Source organism: Salmo trutta, chromosome 15 (genome assembly GCF_901001165.1).
Source record: "Salmo trutta chromosome 15, fSalTru1.1, whole genome shotgun sequence".
Lineage (NCBI taxonomy): Eukaryota > Metazoa > Chordata > Actinopteri > Salmoniformes > Salmonidae > Salmo > Salmo trutta.
Genome location: NC_042971.1, coordinates 48379843 through 48399290, shown reverse-complemented (window position 1 = coordinate 48399290; position 19448 = coordinate 48379843). Strand labels below are relative to the sequence as shown.

General features: G+C 43.4%; 1 protein-coding gene across 2 annotated transcripts in view; it reads right to left on the bottom strand.

Moving 5' to 3' along the window:
• Positions 1 to 19448, bottom strand: part of LOC115149214 (PDZ and LIM domain protein 5) — a 109268-nt gene that overhangs the window by 62421 nt on the left and 27399 nt on the right. The window lies entirely within an intron of this gene.

Genomic DNA, 19448 nt, shown 5'->3' with positions numbered 1-19448 from the left:
CAGACAGACAGACAGACAGACAGACAGACAGACAGACAGAGAACAGACAGACAGACAGACAGACAGACAGAGAACAGACAGACAGACAGACAGACAGACAGACAGACAGACAGACAGACAGACAGACAGACAGACAGACAGACAGACAGACAGACAGACAGACAGAGACAGACAGACAGGCCCTTTACACATGCTGTGTGTACAGTCAGTCAGACAGACAGACAGACAGACAGACAGACAGACAGACAGACAGACAGACAGACAGACAGACATGCCCTCTACACATGCTGTGTGTACAGTCAGACAGACAGACAGACAGACAGACAGACAGACAGACAGACAGACAGACAGACAGACAGAGACAGACAGACAGGCCCTTTACATATGCTGTGTGTACAGACAGACAGACAGACAGACAGACAGACAGACAGACAGACAGACAGACAGACAGGCCCTCTACACATGCTGTGTGTGCAGTCAGTTAGACAGACAGACAGGCCCTTTACACATGCTGTGTGTACAGTCAGTCAGACAGACAGGCCCTCTACACATGCTGTGTGTGCAGTCAGTCAGACAGACAGACAGGCCCTTTACACATGCTGTGTGTGCAGTCAGTCAGACAGACAGACAGGCCCTTTACACATGCTGTGTGTACAGTCAGTCAGACAGACAGACAGGCCCTCTACACATGCTGTGTGTGCAGTCAGAGAGACAGACAGACAGGCCCTCTACACATGCTGTGTGTACAGTCAGACAGACAGACAGGCCCTTTACACATGCTGTGTGTACAGTCAGAGAGAGAAACAGACAGACAAACAGGCCCTCTACACATGCTGTGAATACAGACAGCCAGGCCCTCTACACATGCTGTGTGTGCAGTCAGACAGACTGACAGACAGGCCCTCTTTGATGTGAGAAGGAGGGAAGCATGTCATACATCTGTCCGGACAGCTAATGATTTGACTATCTAGGTCCTAGGTGGCATGCATGTCTCTGACTTCTAAATCAAACAGTGGATTGAAGTAGAACACATTCCAACACATTCCACTAGGGACTAATGCACTCTATGTTCTTCTAACCCACTTGGCTTTGATTTAGAAAGAAAGGTATCCCAAGGTAAAGACAGGCCGAGGGCCATAACCTATGATTAGAGGTGCTTATGATGAAGAGGTTCCCATGAAGTTACAATCTCCTGACAAAGCCCCAGTTTACTGTAACGGCCTAAAGCAGGGGTGTAATGGCCTAAAGCAGGGGTGTAATGACCTAAAGCAGGGGTGTAATGGCCTAAAGCAGGGGTGTAACGGCCTAAAGCAGGGGTGTAACAGCCTAAAGCAGGGGTGTAACAGCCTAAAGCAGGGGTGTAACGGCCTAAAGCAGGGGTGTAATGGCCTAAAGCAGGGGTGTAATGACCTAAAGCAGGGGTGTAATGGCCTAAAGCAGGGGTGTAATGGCCTAAAGCAGGGGTGTAACGGCCTAAAGCAGGGGTGTAACGGCCTAAAGCAGGGGTGTAACTGCCTAAAGCAGGGGTGTAACGGCCTAAAGCAGGGGTGTAACGGCCTAAAGCAGGGGTGTAATGGCCTAAAGCAGGGGTGTAATGGCCTAAAGCAGGGGTGTAACGGCCTAAAGCAGGGGTGTAACGGCCTAAAGCAGGGGTGTAACGGCCTAAAGCAGGGGTGTAACAGCCTAAAGCAGGGGTGTAACAGCCTAAAGCAGGGGTGTAACGGCCTAAAGCAAGGGTGTAACGGCCTAAAGCAGGGGTGTAATGGCCTAAAGCAGGGGTGTAACAGCCTAAAGCAGGGGTGTAACAGCCTAAAGCAGGGGTGTAACAGCCTAAAGCAGGGGTGTAATGGCCTAAAGCAGGGGTGTAACGGCCTAAAGCAGGGGTGTAACAGCCTAAAGCAGGGGTGTAACAGCCTAAAGCAGGGATGTAACAGCCTAAAGCAGGGGTGTAATGGCCTAAAGCAGGGGTGTAATGGCCTAAAGCAGGGGTGTAACGGCCTAAAGCAGGGGTGTAACAGCCTAAAGCAGGGGTGTAATGGCCTAAAGCAGGGGTGTAACGGCCTAAAGCAGGGGTGTAACAGCCTAAAGCAGGGATGTAACGGCCTAAAGCAGGGGTGTAATGGCCTAAAGCAGGGGTGTAATGGCCTAAAGCAGGGGTGTAATGGCCTAAAGCAGGGGTGTAATGGCCTAAAGCAGGGGTGTAACGGCCTAAAGCAGGGGTGTAACAGCCTAAAGCAGGGGTGTAACGGCCTAAAGCAGGGGTGTAACGGCCTAAAGCAGGGGTGTAACGGCCTAAAGCAGGGGTGTAACGGCCTAAAGCAGGGGTGTAACGGCCTAAAGCAGGGGTGTAACGGCCTAAAGCAGGGGTGTAACGGCCTAAAGCAGGGGTGTAACGGCCTAAAGCAGGGGTGTAACGGCCTAAAGCAGGGGTGTAACGGCCTAAAGCAGGGGTGTAACAGCCTAAAGCAGGGGTGTAATGGCCTAAAGCAGGGGTGTAACGGCCTAAAGCAGGGGTGTAACGGCCTAAAGCAGGGGTGTAACGGCCTAAAGCAGGGGTGTAATGGCCTAAAGCTCTTCACTGACGAGTCGCGGTTTTGTCTCACCAGGGGTGATGGTCGGATTCGCGTTTATCGTCGAAGGGATGAGCGTTACACCGAGGCCTGCATTCTGGAGTGGGATCAATTTGGAGGTGGAGGGTCCGTCATCATTGGACTGAGCTTGTTGTCATTGCAGGCAATCTCAATGCTGTGCGTTACAGGGAAGACATCCTCCTCCCTCATGTGGTACCGTTCCTGCAGGCTCATCCTGACATGACCCTCCAGCATGACAATGCCACCAGCAATATTGCTCGTTCTGTGCGTGATTTCCTGTAGGACAGGAATGTCAGTGTTCTGCCATGGCCAGCGAAGAGCCCGGATCTCAATCCCATTGAGCACGCCTAGGACCTGTTGGATCGGAGGGTGAGGGCTAGGGACATTCCCCCCAGAAATGTCCGGGAACTTGCAGGTGCCTTGGTGGAAGAGTGGGGTAACATCACACAGCAAGAACTGGCAAATCTGGTGCAGTCCATGAGGAGGAGATGCACTGCAGTACTTAATGCAGCTGGTGGCCACACCAGATACTGACTGTTACTTTTGATTTTGACCCCCTCTTTGTTCTGGGCCGTAGTTTGCCCAACCCTGGCCTAAAGGCTAGCCATATGACTGTATTATATAATGTACTCTATCTACGGTCAAGGTCAGACTGAGGTAGACAGTAATCTACTAGATCTCTTGATCCTCTGTGTCTGCTATGTACTGAGAAAAAATTGTGTTAAATACTACTGTTTGCTTGATCAGGTCATCAGTGATAAGTTGTGATGTAGGGCCTGAGAAACGATAAGGAGGGTTGTTGCTCTTGGAGGAAGGATGTGATCTTATCGGAGCTCCAGTAATGACTTTAGCTGACTGCCTGGTCTGTTGTGTTGTGAAGGAGAGGAGAGGAACGGCTGGGGGACATAGAAACGGGTACAGTAGATCATAGTTTCAGTCTGTGTTGTTATCTATGAAAGTACAAAGCGATAAGCACTAATCGCCTGATGTCACCTTAGATCTATGTTCATTATGATGTGGGCTTGTGGGGAACGTTTCAGAAGTGGGGACTATTAGAACAGGAACAGAGATTTTAAATAATTTTTGTATTTAAAAAAAAATCTCAGTCATGAGATATACAGTAGCTTAAGAGTTTTAGGACTTACAGTAAATCGTAAACTATAAAAACTATAAAAAAACAACTAATGTACATTCCTGACAAATGCAACACTTTTCCCCTTCCCTTTGCAATACTATCCATTAGACCCTAATACACAGCAAACCCACATGAGTAAACTATCACCCGTTTGTCTGACCCTGGCCAGGCGACCAGCCAGCCTGAAGCTGTATGCTGGCGCTAACACAGTAACACAGGATATGTCCTGACAGGAAGCAGCCTGACAAAACCACGACAACGGGGATGACTATCTCCCAGGTGTGGCGGGAGGCAATCACACAAGCCTGCCTGGCGTTCAGCTCGTCAATCACTCAACACTCCCCCTGTACACTCAACACCTGTGGAGACATTACACTGGACCAAACAGAGCTCAGAACCGCCTGCATCCATAAAATAACACGGGTAGCTTTATTATGCAAGGAGCCTCACCTCTCACAGTTATGTTATATGGGTCTAAATTCCTGTGGTTTAGAAGGCATACCAATGCTAGACATACACTGAGTGCACAAAACATTAGGAACACCTTCCTAATATTAAGTTGCACCCCCGTTTGCTCTAAGAACAGGGCATGGACTCTACAAGGTGTCGAAAGCGTTCCACAGGGATGCTGCCCCATGTTGACTCCAATGCTTCCCACGGTTGTTTCAAGTTGGCTGGATGTCCATTGGGTGGTGGACCATTCTTGATACTCACGGGAAACTGTTGAGCGTAAAAAACGTTGCATTTCTTGACACAAACCGGTCCGCCTGGCACCTACTGTCTCCTCACCTTCATCTACACTGATTGTAGTGGATTTAACAAGTGACATCAATAAATCGTTCACCTGGAATGACCTGGTCAGTCTATGTCATGGAAAGAGCATAATGATTTGTACACTCAGTGTATTAACTTGACATACTAGTGTAGAGTCTGTGGGAGTCCTGCAGGCCATTATGCTGGAGCATGCCGAGACAGACAGAAGCAAGATTTTATAGAGGGTGGACCTCTCTTCTGTATCTGTCACTATTATTATAGTAAAGGTATAGTGTAACGGGTCTTAATATAAGTGGGCTAAGCTTCCTCAATTTGTGATTACATCACCAAAGATGGAGGATACCTCTCGTTCCACAGCAACAGCAGCTGTTGTTGTTTTCAGACCACCTCATCACAGAGTCTCTGAGTCACATTAGTGATTATTCAGCCAGAGGAGAGCCTCAGCCTAGACTGTCAATGAAGCCCCTATTCACTCCATTCACTGCATTGTGTGCAAGGCGGCATAAAGGCTGCAGGTTGAGCAGCATGACGCTGTGAAGACCTGAACACACAGGATGTTCTCTCCCTCTCTGGCTCCGCTGCCCAGGAATCCCTCTGATCCAGGAAGTTAGATAACCTCAGTAGGTAGAAACAAAGGAATCAAGAGCAGACTGTTCTGTACTGTACTGCCTGGAAGTCAGGAGTGCTATAGCGTAGGCTTCATTATGAGAGAGAAAAAGAGAGAGAGAGAGAGAGAGAGAGAGAGAGAGAGAGAGAGAGAGAGAGAGAGAGAAAGAGAGAGAAAGAGAGAGAAAGAGAGAGACGGGGGGGAAACCCTATGACACATTTTCCTAGTTTCCTTGTTCTTTGTTGCAGTTTCTTTTATCAAGGAAATCAGAATGTAAAACCTGCAGGAAGTACAGGAAGCATAGCTCAGGCATACTGTATGCATAGCGTAAATTCACAGGCATACTATATTTTTAAATAGACCGGCACACACTTATGCACACACACAGCACAGTAGCCCAGTAAAACCCACAAAGCCTCGACTCATTTCTCTTTAAGACTGTTAAGTGAAACTACTTCAACTGCTCTCTGGGGTGTAATTGGTGGCCAATCGGAGGCTTGATAAATACAGTACAAACTCTATTACAGTGAGTCTAAGCATCCCTGGAGAACAGCTAGTCCAGACTCCATTCCCCAGGCCTAGGCCCAGACAAGGCCCAGACAAGACCTAGACCAGGCCAAGACCAGACCAGACGAGAGCCAGCTGACCCAGTCTGACCAACACATAACAGCCCTTCTCAGTCCCTCCAGTGCCCTGGGGTCAATGACATTGTCAACAGTAGGGTTATGGGAGGGAGCACAGCTCAGTCTAAGCAGGATTCCAGTGTGTGGTTATGGTCAGGGAAATGTGGATGTGTGCTTGAGTAGAACAGCCACGTGAAGCGCAGCGGCAGGGGTGAAATATTTCAGTTTGGGACAGCCTTACCGTTTAGCCATCTAGGAAGAAAACAATGTGACATACCTTAGTCTATATTTGGTATGATAAATTCTCATCATCATCTCCAGAAACAGTGCTTTTAAGACAGAGGCTATGCTTCCCTTTTCTTCCTTTTAAAGCTCTGATAAAAGTATACTGTATGTGTGCTTTACTTAAGCAATAAGGCCTGAGGGTGTGTGGTATATGGCCAATATACCACGGCAAAGTGCCAAGAGTTCTCATTTACAACTGCGACCTGGCCAAGATAAAGCAAAGCAGTGCGACAAAAACAACAACACAGAGTTACACATAAACAATATTTAACCAGGCAAGTCAGTTAAGAACAAATTCTTATTTACAATGATGACCTAGGAACAGTGGGTTAACTGCCTTGTTCAGAACAACAGATTTTTTACCTTGTCAGCTCTGGGATGCAATCTAGCAACCTTTCGGTTACTGGCCCAATGCTCTAACCACTAGGCTACCTACCGGCCCACTCATTCAGACACCCATTGTGAACAGTCACATTTAGAGGTCGACCGATTATGATTTTTCAACGCCGATACCGATACCAATTATTGGAGGGCCAAAAAATGCCGATACCGATTAATCTGACGATTTTTTACATTTATTTGTAATAATGACAATTACAACAATACTGAATGAACACTTATTTTAACTTAATATAATACATACATAAAATCTATTTAGCCTCAAATAAATAATGAAACATGTTCACTTTGGTTTAAATAATGCAAAAACAAAGTGTTGGAGAAGAAAGTAAAAGTGCAATATGTGCCATGTAAGAAAGCTAACATTTAAGTGCCTTGCTCAGAACATGGGAACATATGAAAGCTGGTGGTTCCTTTTAACATGAGTCTTCAATATTCCCAGGTAAGAAGTTTTAGGTTGTAGTTATTATAGGAATTATAGGACTATTTCTCGCTATACGATTTGTATTTCATATACCTTTGACTATTGGATGTTCTTATAGGCACTTTAGTATTGCCAGTGTAACAGTATAGCTTCCGTCCCTCTCCTCGGTCCTACCTGGGCTCGAACCAGGAACACATCGACAACAGCCACATTCGAAGCAGCGTTACCCATGTAGAGCAAAGGGAACAACTACTCCAAGTCTCAGAGCGAGTGACGTTTGAAACGCTATTAGCGCGCACCCGCTAACTAGCTAGCCATTTAACATCGGTTACCCCAGCCTAATCTTGGGAGTTGACAGGCTTGAAGTCATAAACAGCGCAATGCATTGTGAAGAGCTGCTGGCAAAACGCACGAAAGTGCTGTTTGAATGAATGCTTACGAGCCTGCTGGTGCCTACCACCACTCAGTCAGACTGCGCTATCAAATCATAGACTTAATTATTATATAATAAACACACAGAAATACGAGCCTTAGGTCATTAATATGGTCGAATCCGGAAACTATCATCTCGAAAACAAAACGTTTTTTCTTTCAGTGAAATACGGAACCGGTCCGTATTTTATCTAACGGGTGGCATCCCTAAGTCTAAATATTCCTGTTACATTGCACAACCTTCAATGGTATGTCATAATTATGGAAAATTCTGGAAAATTAGTTCGCAACGAGCCAGGCAATGAACGCAAGAGCAGTGACACAATTTCATGTTAGCAGGCAATATTAACTAAATATGCAGGTTTAAAAATATATACTTGAGTATTGATTTTAAAGAAAGGCATTGGTGTTTATGGTACATTGGTGCAACGACAGTGCTTTTCTCGCAAATGCGCTTGTTAAATCATCACCCGTTTGTCGAAGTAGGCTGTGATTCGATGAGAAGTTAACAGGCACCGCATCGATTATATGCAACGCAGGACACGTTAGATAAACTAGTAATATCATCAACCATGTGTAGTTAACTAGTGATTATGTTGAGATTGATAGTTTTTTATAAGATAAGTTTAATGCTAGCTAGCAACTTACCTTGGCTTCTTGCTGCCCTCGCGTAACAGGTAGTCAGCCTGCCATGCAGTCTCCTCGTGGAGTGCAATGTAAGGCAGGTGGTTAGAGCGTTGGACTAGTAACCAGAAGGTTGCAAAAACTAATCCCCGAATCCCCCCTGAACAAGGCAGTTAACCCCCGTTCCTAGGCCGTCATTGAAAATAAGAACGTGTTCTTAATCTGACTTGCATAGTTAAAAAAAGATTTTAAAAAAAAGTAAATAAAATTGGCAAATCAGTGGCCAAAAATACCGATTACCGATTGTTATGAAAACTTGAAATCGGCCCTAATTAATCGGCCATTCCGATTAATCGACCGACCTCTAGTCACATTATTATTTCATATAATGAGCGGCTAACAATCTATCTTGCTATGTAATAATGTAATTGTGAAATCCTAAAATCCTAAATCCTCATATGAAATAAATATGACTGACAGACCACCATTCCCCAGCCACTCAACAACAGCACAAAAGACAAACATTATTCTGTTTCAGAAGAGGCACCAGAATGCTTCTCATTACATGTGTTTGACAGATGAGAACGAGGCAGCCGTCCCAATGGATGACATATCTTCCATATTTACCTCCTCTTTGAATGTGATCTAAGCACATGATGCATGTTGCTGGTTGCTGGTGTGTGGCTGTGGCGCTGGTTTCACCACAGAACTGCCTCCTCTATTACTGGCTAGTTACGGGTAATGAATGAATGTTCCAACAGGATGACACTAGAGTTCTGAGCGTTTCCGTTTACAGATGAACAAGTACTCCAGCTCTCTCTGTGGGCTGGTGACTGAACCTGAACAGTGCCACTGGGCCAGGATCAGTTAGTAGTTAACGGTTGAAGTGGTATTACCAAGTTAACCCGAGGAAATGCTCTTCCCTCTGGTCTAATGAGAGGAACCATATTTGCATTCTATCTAGATGAAATCATCTCTGGTATTGGCATTGAGAGTAGTGCCCCTTTCACAGAGGAAAAATATACATCTCTATTAAGCTGTGGTTTCTGACAGTCTTCACAATGGTGCTAATTAAGAGTTGTAATGAAAATGTATGATGTGAGAGTGGTATCTCTTTCTCTCCACTGTGACTCACCGTACAGAGAGAGTACATCAGGACATCTTTCCTCCCCTTCAATAACCACTAATTGTATCCATGCGCATCCCATCTGTCTTTTACAAGACAATTAGCCCTTGTAATCAGATAATCAAATAATGACAACATAATCATTTAAATCTAATTCAAGACTAATAAACTGCTTGAATTAAAACGTTTACTGATCAATGCTCATATTATTATGAGGGTGATTGTAAGATTAGGCAAGCATGATCAAATAATAATGGAATAGGAACCAACAGCAGATGACTTGTTATTCTCAGAACCAGATGACAGGGGGATGGGGGTTTGGACGGAGAGTGAGTGAGTGAGGAAGATGAGTGGAGCTTTAGGAGAGCTTTGATGTGGAGAACAAAGTTTCTTACGAAGACAAAGAGCAGCAGTTGTAGATGTAGTGTTATTATTCCTTGAGTTATTGCTCTAGAAATCCTGCCAGAAACATTGTAGCTTCAGTTGGCTTCCCCTGCCCGGTGTGTAGAATTCTAGCAATCCAGATCATGACAGAATATATTGATCAAATAATTGATTTAAACTAACTGTTAAAAAGGGGCAATTTATTAAACTCATGAAGGATGTTGTAGTTGATCTGATATGGTATCTTTTATCACAACATTTTTATACATTACATTTTAATCTTGTGTACCAACTGAACTCAGCAGGTAGCCTAGTGGTTAAGAGCGTTGGGCCAGTAACCGAGAGGTTGCTGGTTTGTATCCCCGAACCAACCAGGTGAAAAATCTGTCAATGTTCCCTGGAGCAAGGCACTTAACCCTGATTGCTCTGGATAAGAGCATCTGCTAAATGATGTAAATGTATAAATCACCAAGTTTAGTATACACACCTACACCAGATTAACAAGCTAGGCAGAGTGTCTGTGGTTGTAGCATTAAGGAGTCAAATTAGAGGAAGTGACTTGTGAGTGCTTGGGAAATGGATGTGATGTCTGAGACAGTGTGAGGGCCTTATATGGAGTTGTTACTACAGACATAGGATCTTAATTTGAGACAGTTTGCTATAGCAGGAAAATAATCCTGCAGGAAATGTGGATTATAATTATTGGACATTTTGTAGGAGTTGCTATATTTTTCGTAAGGGAAAATCACATCTGAAATTTCAAATTGGAAATTACAACTCCAGAAGCCTTTTTAATCCTCAAATACAATACAAGTTTTATATTTCCGGTATGCAGGAATGTTGTCCTGCAACATGGTGATCACATCAACATCCTACATCTGTATCAGCCTGATAGAGACAATGCAGTTTGTGACTGACTGTCCTCAAACAGAAAATGATATATTGCAAACACTGATCAACACATGGCTATTTTAAAACATCCACTGGGTCAGAGCAAATCAGACCCCTCTCTTTCATTTACCTTTACGCAGACAGTCTTATACAGAGCAGCTTACAGTAGTGTGTCTACATTTTTCATATTTTATTTTGTACTGGTCCCCCGTTGGAATCAAATACACAACCCTGACGTTGCAAACACCATGCTCTACCAACTGAGCCCCACGGGAACTTCATCACCATGTGAATAAAAACCTCTAACTTCTTTAAACGGCAATAAACTGAAATATGAATACATCTAGTTACTGTGTGGAGACAAGGCAACGGCCCCAGCATGTCTATATAAAAGCTGATTAAAGGCGCTGAACCCTCTGCCTTGTAGAATCACTGGGATGAATCTGTGGAGGTAGCATTCCTCGGTCTGTGTGCTGTTCAGCTAAACCACAACCTGCTGGGCCAGTACAAGCAGGACAAATGGCCCAGAAAGAACATGGTGTGGTAGAGAGCTGAGGTGCCGGTGGCGTCTTGCCTTTTATACCACACACCTGTTACAGCCTGCACAGAACGTTCTGTGGGAAAGAATACGAGAACAGGAAAACAGAGTAGAGAAGAGAGGATAGAAGAGAAGAAAGAAGAGAGGAGAAAAGAGAGGAGAGATGAGAGGAGAGAAGAGAGCAGAGGAAGAGGAAGAGGTACAGTAGAAGATGATATAGAAGAAGAGAAGAGAGGAGAGGATGAAAAGCTTTGAGGAAAACATCTTATTAACAGCCACTTGAACAGGGCAGGCTCTTGTCCATCCCTGTCTTTGGCTGGGTTGTCATGGTCTGGTTCCAGCCATTACCTCCTGCAATCACACTGCTGCTGAAAGCTGAAAGCCAGGACCCAGGAGATAAACTGCCGCTGGCCCAAGGCTGGCACTTTCACGACTAATGCCATGAAAACACAAACAAAACATTCCAAAAGCAAGACCAGTACTTCAGACTGAATACTGAATGCCCTACTTTGCCCTGAAACAAATTGCCATCGCGGAGTGGTGATATTAATAAATTAATTAATGACAGCAATCACCTGATTACCATATGTCAAACACAAAACAACAAATTCATAACTACAGCTGTATGTGTGCATGCGTGTGTGTGTGTGTGTGTGTGTGTGTGTTGGTGTAAATGTGTCCTCTTCATAAAACTGAAAACTGTCACACAGGAAAAGGCAGTTTAACTCTGATGTCAGACATATTAAGCAGTATGTGTGAAACTGAAGGCCGGCTGGTGCAGCTCATGCAGACCTGTTTTCCCTCAATTGGCCACGGTAAGCAGGATGCATGGTTGGTTCGTGTGTAATAATACTGAGAGATCTGCTTCCACCAGCTCTGAAGCAAAAAGACACTGGGAGAGTTTCTGAGTACTTACAATCCTATCAAGTCCCAACCGGTAGAGAGACAAAGCCGATTCTGTGTAGTGTTACCTGATAACCATTAAACCAGGGATGGGCAACTGGCAACCCCCTTTAGAAGGCCCTCGGATATATACATTTTAACTCAGTCGGGGTCTCAACATACTGTTGCAAGTTAGAATAGTAGAATACACAGGGTGCAATATCGAAATGCGGTTGTGCATCAGCAGTTTTTCTCTTGTTATGTCACTCACTTATAGTCGCTCAATTAGCCCATGTCAGCTAACAATTTTAGATTGTTAAGTTAGTCTAGTGATGACTTCAGATTTCTGTGGGCCTCACCCCCATCAAAGTTGCCCATCCCTGCATCAAACAAGCCTCCCAATATGTCAGCCATTTACTGTACTGTGTTCATATCACTTGAAAATGAAGTTTAAACATATGATTAACTTTATATTAGAAACACATAAAACATACAAGGTTTTATGAAAGAGTTGGCTGACATCTTCTCTTAGTTCTTGTGGTGTTAGGTAGTTGTGTGGTGTTAGGTAGTTGTGTGATGTTAGGTGGTGTTAGGTAGTGTGAGTTGTGTGGTGTTAGGTAGTGTGAGTTGTGTGGTGTTAGGTAGTGTGAGTTGTGTGGTGTTAGGTAGTGTGAGTTGTGTGATGTTAGGTAGTGTGAGTTGTGTGGTGTTAGGTAGTGTGAGTTGTGTGGTGTTAGGTAGCGTGAGTTGTGTGATGTTAGGTAGTGTGAGTTGTGTGATGTTAGGTAGTGTGAGTTGTGTGATGTTAGGTAGTGTGAGTTGTGTGATGTTAGGTAGCGTGAGTTGTGTGGTGTTAGGTAGCGTGAGTTGTGTGGTGTTAGGTAGTGTGAGTTGTGTGGTGTTAGGTAGTGTGAGTTGTGTGATGTTAGGTAGTGTGAGTTGTGTGGTGTTAGGTAGTGTGAGTTGTGTGGTGTTAGGTAGTGTGAGTTGTGTGGTGTTAGGTAGTGTGAGTTGTGTGGTGTTAGGTAGCGTGAGTTGTGTGGTGTTAGGTAGTGTGAGTTGTGTGGTGTTAGGTAGCGTGAGTTGTGTGGTGTTAGGTAGCGTGAGTTGTGTGGTGTTAGGTAGTGTGAGTTGTGTGGTGTTAGGTAGCGTGAGTTGTGTGGTGTTAGGTAGTGTGAGTTGTGTGGTGTTAGGTAGTGTGAGTTGTGTGGTGTTAGGTAGCGTGAGTTGTGTGATGTTAGGTAGCGTGAGTTGTGTGGTGTTAGGTAGTGTGAGTTGTGTGGTGTTAGGTAGTGTGAGTTGTGTGGTGTTAGGTAGTGTGAGTTGTGTGATGTTAGGTAGCGTGAGTTGTGTGATGTTAGGTAGCGTGAGTTGTGTGATGTTAGGTAGTGTGAGTTGTAATAAAAAAAATTCAGATTCAGATCACAGACCAACTGATTTCTCCAGAGCAGACATTCCTGTCGCCCTGCCGTCTCGTTTGTCTTCCTGGCCAATGACTTGATCTCAAACGTTTAACATTTTTAAACAAACCAAGAAGCGAAAGCAGTGGAGTGAAATAAATCAAAATGGAGTGATAAGTTACTGGAACCATAGATAGAATTGTTTTACTTCGCCATGCCATCAGGGTAGATTGGAAGCAGCTGCCTGACTACACACTACTCAGACTCACTGACCAAACAGATGTAATCTGGGCTGAAAAATGCATTGCATTGCTATGAAACCCACAGTTCTATTGATCTATGCATTTTGTAGATCCGATGACTAATAGGCATATTAAACATTGTTATGTCTGAAAGATGTGTGAATCTGGATTAAAGATGGATTAATTGATGTAGTTCAGGTTGTCACACCTAGTCAGCCCGTTAACAACCCTTTCCCTCCCAACACAGTACTTTATTATCCACTCTTTTTCCCATCGTGATTGACTGACTGCCATTTCCATTCCATCTGTCATTCATCCTCAGACACTGAGTGGACGTGTTGATGTGTTTCTGGCTCAGTATTCTGGTCTGTTAAAGTAGCAGCTTTAAACATTAAATACCGTAACGTCTGCTCTCACTCAGCTCTCTGCTGCTGATACCCTCCTGCCAGTTCAAGGGATGGTTAGGATTTTGGGGAAATAAAAATGAAAAGATATGATTAGGTTCTCATTTTATGAGGAACACAGGACTTCAAGGCAGTCTGGTTTTATTGATAAGATCAAAGATGGACTGGCCATCACTGGTTTCACAGGGTCATGAGACCCGCTCCATAGAAGGACAACAGAGAAGAGGAGAAGAGACTGAAACAAATCTCAGTCTCAAGTTAAAATGAAAACAATTTCCTCCTATCATGATGCATTTCAGTTTAATCCAGAGCGTACTAAGAATAAACACACCACCTAAACCCACAGTGGTGAGATCAAATCATTAGGGATGCAAAATTCCAGCAACTTTCAATAAATTCCCTGGTTTCCACACAATCCCAGTTGGAGGATTCCCAGAATCAGGAGGGAGTAAGCAGGAAACCCGGATCCTCCAACCAGGATAAAAACAATTTTAAAAAGGGAATATATTGAGAGTTCCTGGAATTTCGCAACCCTACAAACCATAAACTAGCTCTATGGGCGCATGTGGGATTCATGCAGGAAGACCAGACCAAGCCATTGCCTAAGGCTAGTTAAATGAGGGGTGTAAATATCACTGAGGCAGACCTAAAGACCCACTGTAGATGTGTGTTTCATAGGGTAGATATGATATCCATCCGCTGTGTGTGTTGATGACGTACTGTTAGTGTCCATTAGTATCTGAATGGGTAGAAATGTAACCACACACACTATTTAACAAAGCCACAACCACAAACCACTAGACCTTAAATCTAAAATATGAACAATCTGGACTTTTTTACTGTCTTCCCGCTGCGCTTCCAATCGCAATAAATCTCCATCTTCCCAGTTTGGTGCTCTCTCTCTCTCTCTCTCTCTCTTTCTCTCCATCTCTCCCTTTGTACCTCTCTGTATCTCTCTCTCTCTCTTTCTCTCCATCTCTCCCTTTGTACCTCTCTGTATCTCTCTCTCTTTCTCTCCATCTCTCCCTTTGTACCTCTCTGTATCTCTCTCTCTTTCTCTCCATCTCTCCCTTTGTACCTCTCTGTATCTCTCTCTCTTTCTCTCCATCTCTCCCTTTGTACCTCTCTGTATCTCTCTCTCTTTCTCTCCATCTCTCCCTTTGTACCTCTCTGTATCTCTCTCTCTTTCTCTCCATCTCTCCCTTTGTACCTCTCTGTATCTCTCTCTCTTTCTCTCCATCTCTCCCTTTGTACCTCTCTGTATCTCTCTCTCTTTCTCTCCATCTCTCCCTTTGTACCTCTCTGTATCTCTCTCTTTCTGTCTCTTTTTTAATCTCCCCTGTCCCTGATCCCATCCGTAGCACAGCACAAATCACAGGCCGATAATACAGAGTTCACATGAATCCATCCACACCCTGATAACTGGCACCGATAGAGAGAGCGCTAACCATTGTGCTCTCCAACTGAATAAACCCTACTAAAGCTTTACTAGGAAGGCAGGGAGACAAGGAGAGGGAGAAGGCCAAACACACTATATTGGGTCCATATGACATACTGTACTATCAGTTTAAGGTCTTGTGAAGTCTTCAATTTCTAAGTCTTATTCTTCTTGAAGAGATTGTATTAACACGATATTACTGGAGACAGATAAAGGATAGAGAATCATTATTCCTCAACTTTTTACATTTGGGCTGTATGTCATTTGGTCTCACTACTACGCAAACCATGATCTGTCTTTATGGTTTCCTGAAATACCAGAGGGTGTTTTGGTGTTTTTAATTTATTTTCTCTGGACTGGGATTCTGGTGAAAGCTCAGTTCTATGTCAAACAAGGGCAGGACAGCTCTCCACCATTTGAGTAAAGTTCACTTTATTCCCATTAATCTAAAATAGACATTAAAATAGTTGAGTTACTAAATGGCCCAGGAACCCACATTAGCTCTGCTCTGTGTAGAGTAGTTGGCATTCAATCTCTCTGCAATGTTAATTCTCATGTTTTGGGGCTCAGGGTTCTAGAATGAGTCCCATGCACAATCCTGAACCGGTATAACTCACACTAATGATCAGTGTTATATAAAAGTACTACTACACTCAAGGAAGTACAAATTCAGAGCAACATGAACTGTGTGTTTAATAACAGACTGAGGTTTCATGAGAAAATCAGAAAACCCCCAGCAAATGTCTATAAAGAAGATTGACCAGACAGAATATACCGTAAATTCCGGACTATAAGCCGCAACTTTTTTCCCAGCTTTGAACATCGCGGCTTAAACAATGACGCGGCTAATATATGGATTTTTCCCGCTTTCAATTTTTTTCCCAAAAAAAACATTCTGTGACGTGCTCAGTTTTTTGGCGGCATGAAGCTTTCATTAGACCAATGAAATTGCTGAACGGGTTAAGGTCAAAAAACTTTTTTGTTTACTGTTTAGATTAAATCGAGCGCTCTCAAACTTCCCATCATTCTGATTACGGTAGTCATTTTGTCACCCTCATCATGGCAAAGACATGGAGAAATGCATATGATGCAGCTTTCAAGTTGAAGGCGATTGATCTGGCTGTTGGAAAAGGAAATAGAGCTGCTGCACGGGAGCTTGGTCTTAATGAGTCGATGATAAGACGTTGGAAACAGCAGCGTGAGGAATTGACTCAGTGCAAAAAGACAACTAAAGCTTACTGCTAATTTTTATTTTTTGTTACAAGCCGTGTTTCGTTAAAGCCTATTTATTTTTGTTACAAGCCGTGTTCGTTAAAGCCTATTTATTTTTGTTACAAGCCGTGTTTCGTTAAAGCCTGTGTAAAATTCATTTGTTTCAATGTACCGGTAGGCACCTGCGGCTTATAGACATGTGCGGCTTATTTATGTTCAAAATAATACTTTTTTCTAAATTCAGTGGGTGCGGCTTATATTCAGGTGCGCTTAATAGTCCGGAAATTACGGTACTGTAGATGTTTACTGTGACATCACAGAGCTCTGTGAGAAATGATCCAGACCAAAGGAACTGCTCTGTCGACCAATAACAACAGCTTTTACTGGCCCAAAGTCAGCACTGCTGAAAATAGCCAATGTGGTTCCTGCACTCATAGAATTGACCCCAAAGTATTCATCTCAAAAACTGAAATAATTATTTCTCTCTAAATCATGTCACTATTCCGATGCCAAATCCATATAACCCCAAGTGACTACAATACCCTGTGAGTGAGCCTCACAGAAACGAATGGTTTACTGGGAAAAGCCTGGACAATCATCGAACACAACCTGATACCTGCTGATAGCTTGACCTGAAAAACTTTTACTGCAGTGGGTTTACTCACTGAACTATCAATCAATGACAACTACAGATAACTGTATGTCGCCTTAATTCTAATAATTTGATTAAGAAGTAAGGAAATTCACAGAGTTTGTGTTGCCTAGCGAGTAAAATATGTAATTTCATGTATAGGGCATAAGGCTTAACAATGTTACTGATTTAGAAAGATTACTACACATACTATTAGTCTTAGGGCCACAACTGACTGTGAAACCTGAGATTCTGATGAAGCATTAATGTTTTGAATCACAGCTCTCATCTGCTACCTTAACCCTGCACTTTGAAATGTGAAATGTGATGGAATAGTATTGCTCTGTGTAGTGCAGGCCTTATTCCTCCTCTCATAAGAAACAGAGACATAGGCTGACATTAAAACACACACACTGTGTCCAGTAATGGCATGACATTTCAACAGCTATAGATTCCACTCCATGCTGGAATGGAATGACATAAGCAACACCATAAAAAGACATGGGGGTAGAGATATCAACACCATAATAAGATATGGGGGATAGAGATAGCAACAGCATAAAAAGACATGGGGGTAGAGATAGCAACACCATAATAAGACATGGGGGTAGAGATAGCAACAGCATAAAAAGACATGGGGGTAGAGATAGCAACACCATAATAAGACATGGGGGTAGAGATAGCAACAGCATAAAAAGACATGGGGGTAGAGATAGCAACACCATAATAAGATATGGGGGATAGAGATAGCAACACCATAATAAGACATGGGGGTAGAGATAGCAACAGCATAAAAAGACATGGGGGTAGAGATAGCAACACCATAATAAGACATGGGGGTAGAGATTGCAACACCATAATAAGACATGGGGGTAGAGATTGCAACACCATAATAAGACATGGGGGTAGAGATAGCAACACCATAATAAGACATGGGGGTAGAGATAGCAACACCATAATAAGATATGGGGATAGAGATAGCAACACCATAATAAGACATGGGGGTAGAGATAGCAACACCATAATAAGACATGGGGGTAGAGATTGCAACACCATAATAAGACATGGGGGTAGAGATTGCAACACCATAATAAGACATGGGGGTAGAGATAGCAACACCATAATAAGACATGGGGGTAGAGATTGCAACACCATAATAAGACATGGGGGTAGAGATTGCAACACCATAATAAGACATGGGGGTAGAGATTGCAACACCATAATAAGACATGGGGGTAGAGATTGCAACACCATAATAAGACATGGGGGTAGAGATAGCAACACCATAATAAAACATGGGGGTAGAGATAGCAACACCATAATGAGACATGGGGGTAGAGATAGCAACACCATAATAAGACATGGGGGTAGAGATAGCAACACCATAATAAGACATGGGGGTAGAGATTGCAACACCATAATGAGACATGGGGGGTAGATATAGCAACAGGTTACATATAGGTTACATACACATATTTAGCAGATGTTATTGCGGCTGTAGCCAAATGCGTGTAAATAAATGCTTGTTCAAAGAGGTGTGCGGGGGGATGGAGAGAGAGAGAGAGAGCGAGAGAGAGAGAGAGAAGAAAAAATACACTGTGCTAGTGTGCTGATCCTCGTCTAACCTACAGTAAACAGTGAGCAGACATGTAAATCAGTCTCGCCATCGTTTAGCCTGCAGGAGAAACAAGAGTTCTGTACCCTCTGTGACTGGATTAATGATCCATATGCTCAATGGATGTGGTCATTGAATGAAAGCTGAGCTGATGTTACCTAAAAAGGAGTGTTGTAGCAGGAGAATTCACAGATTAGTGACACCGACACTCAGACACCAAGAATACTGTACTGTTCCCTTTCTCTGCAAATCACGAATGGAACACTTACTTTGACAGCATACTTGTCAGCATCATATTCAGTTGCATACTGTTATTCAGTACACACTGTACAGTGCATTTGGAAAGTATTCAGACCCATTTTTCCACATTTTGCTACGTTACAGCCTTATTCTAAAATTGAATAAATGTATGTTTTTCCTCATCAATCTACACACAATACCCCATAATGACAAAAGCGAAAACAGATTTTAGAAATGTTTGCAAATGTATTAAAACTTTAAAACAGAACTACCTTATTTACATAAGTATTCAGACCCTTAGCTATGCGACTCAAAATTGAGCTCAGGTGCATCCTGTTTCCATTGATCACCCTTGAGATATTTCTACAACTTGATTGGAGTCCACCTGTGGTAAATTCAATTGATTGGACATGATTTGGAAAGGTCCCACAGTTGATAGTGCATGTCAGAGCAAAAGCAAGCCATAAGGTCGAAGGAATTGTCCGTAGAGAGCAGAGACAGGATTGTGTCAAAGCACAGATCTGGGGAAGGGTACCTAAAAATGTCTGCAG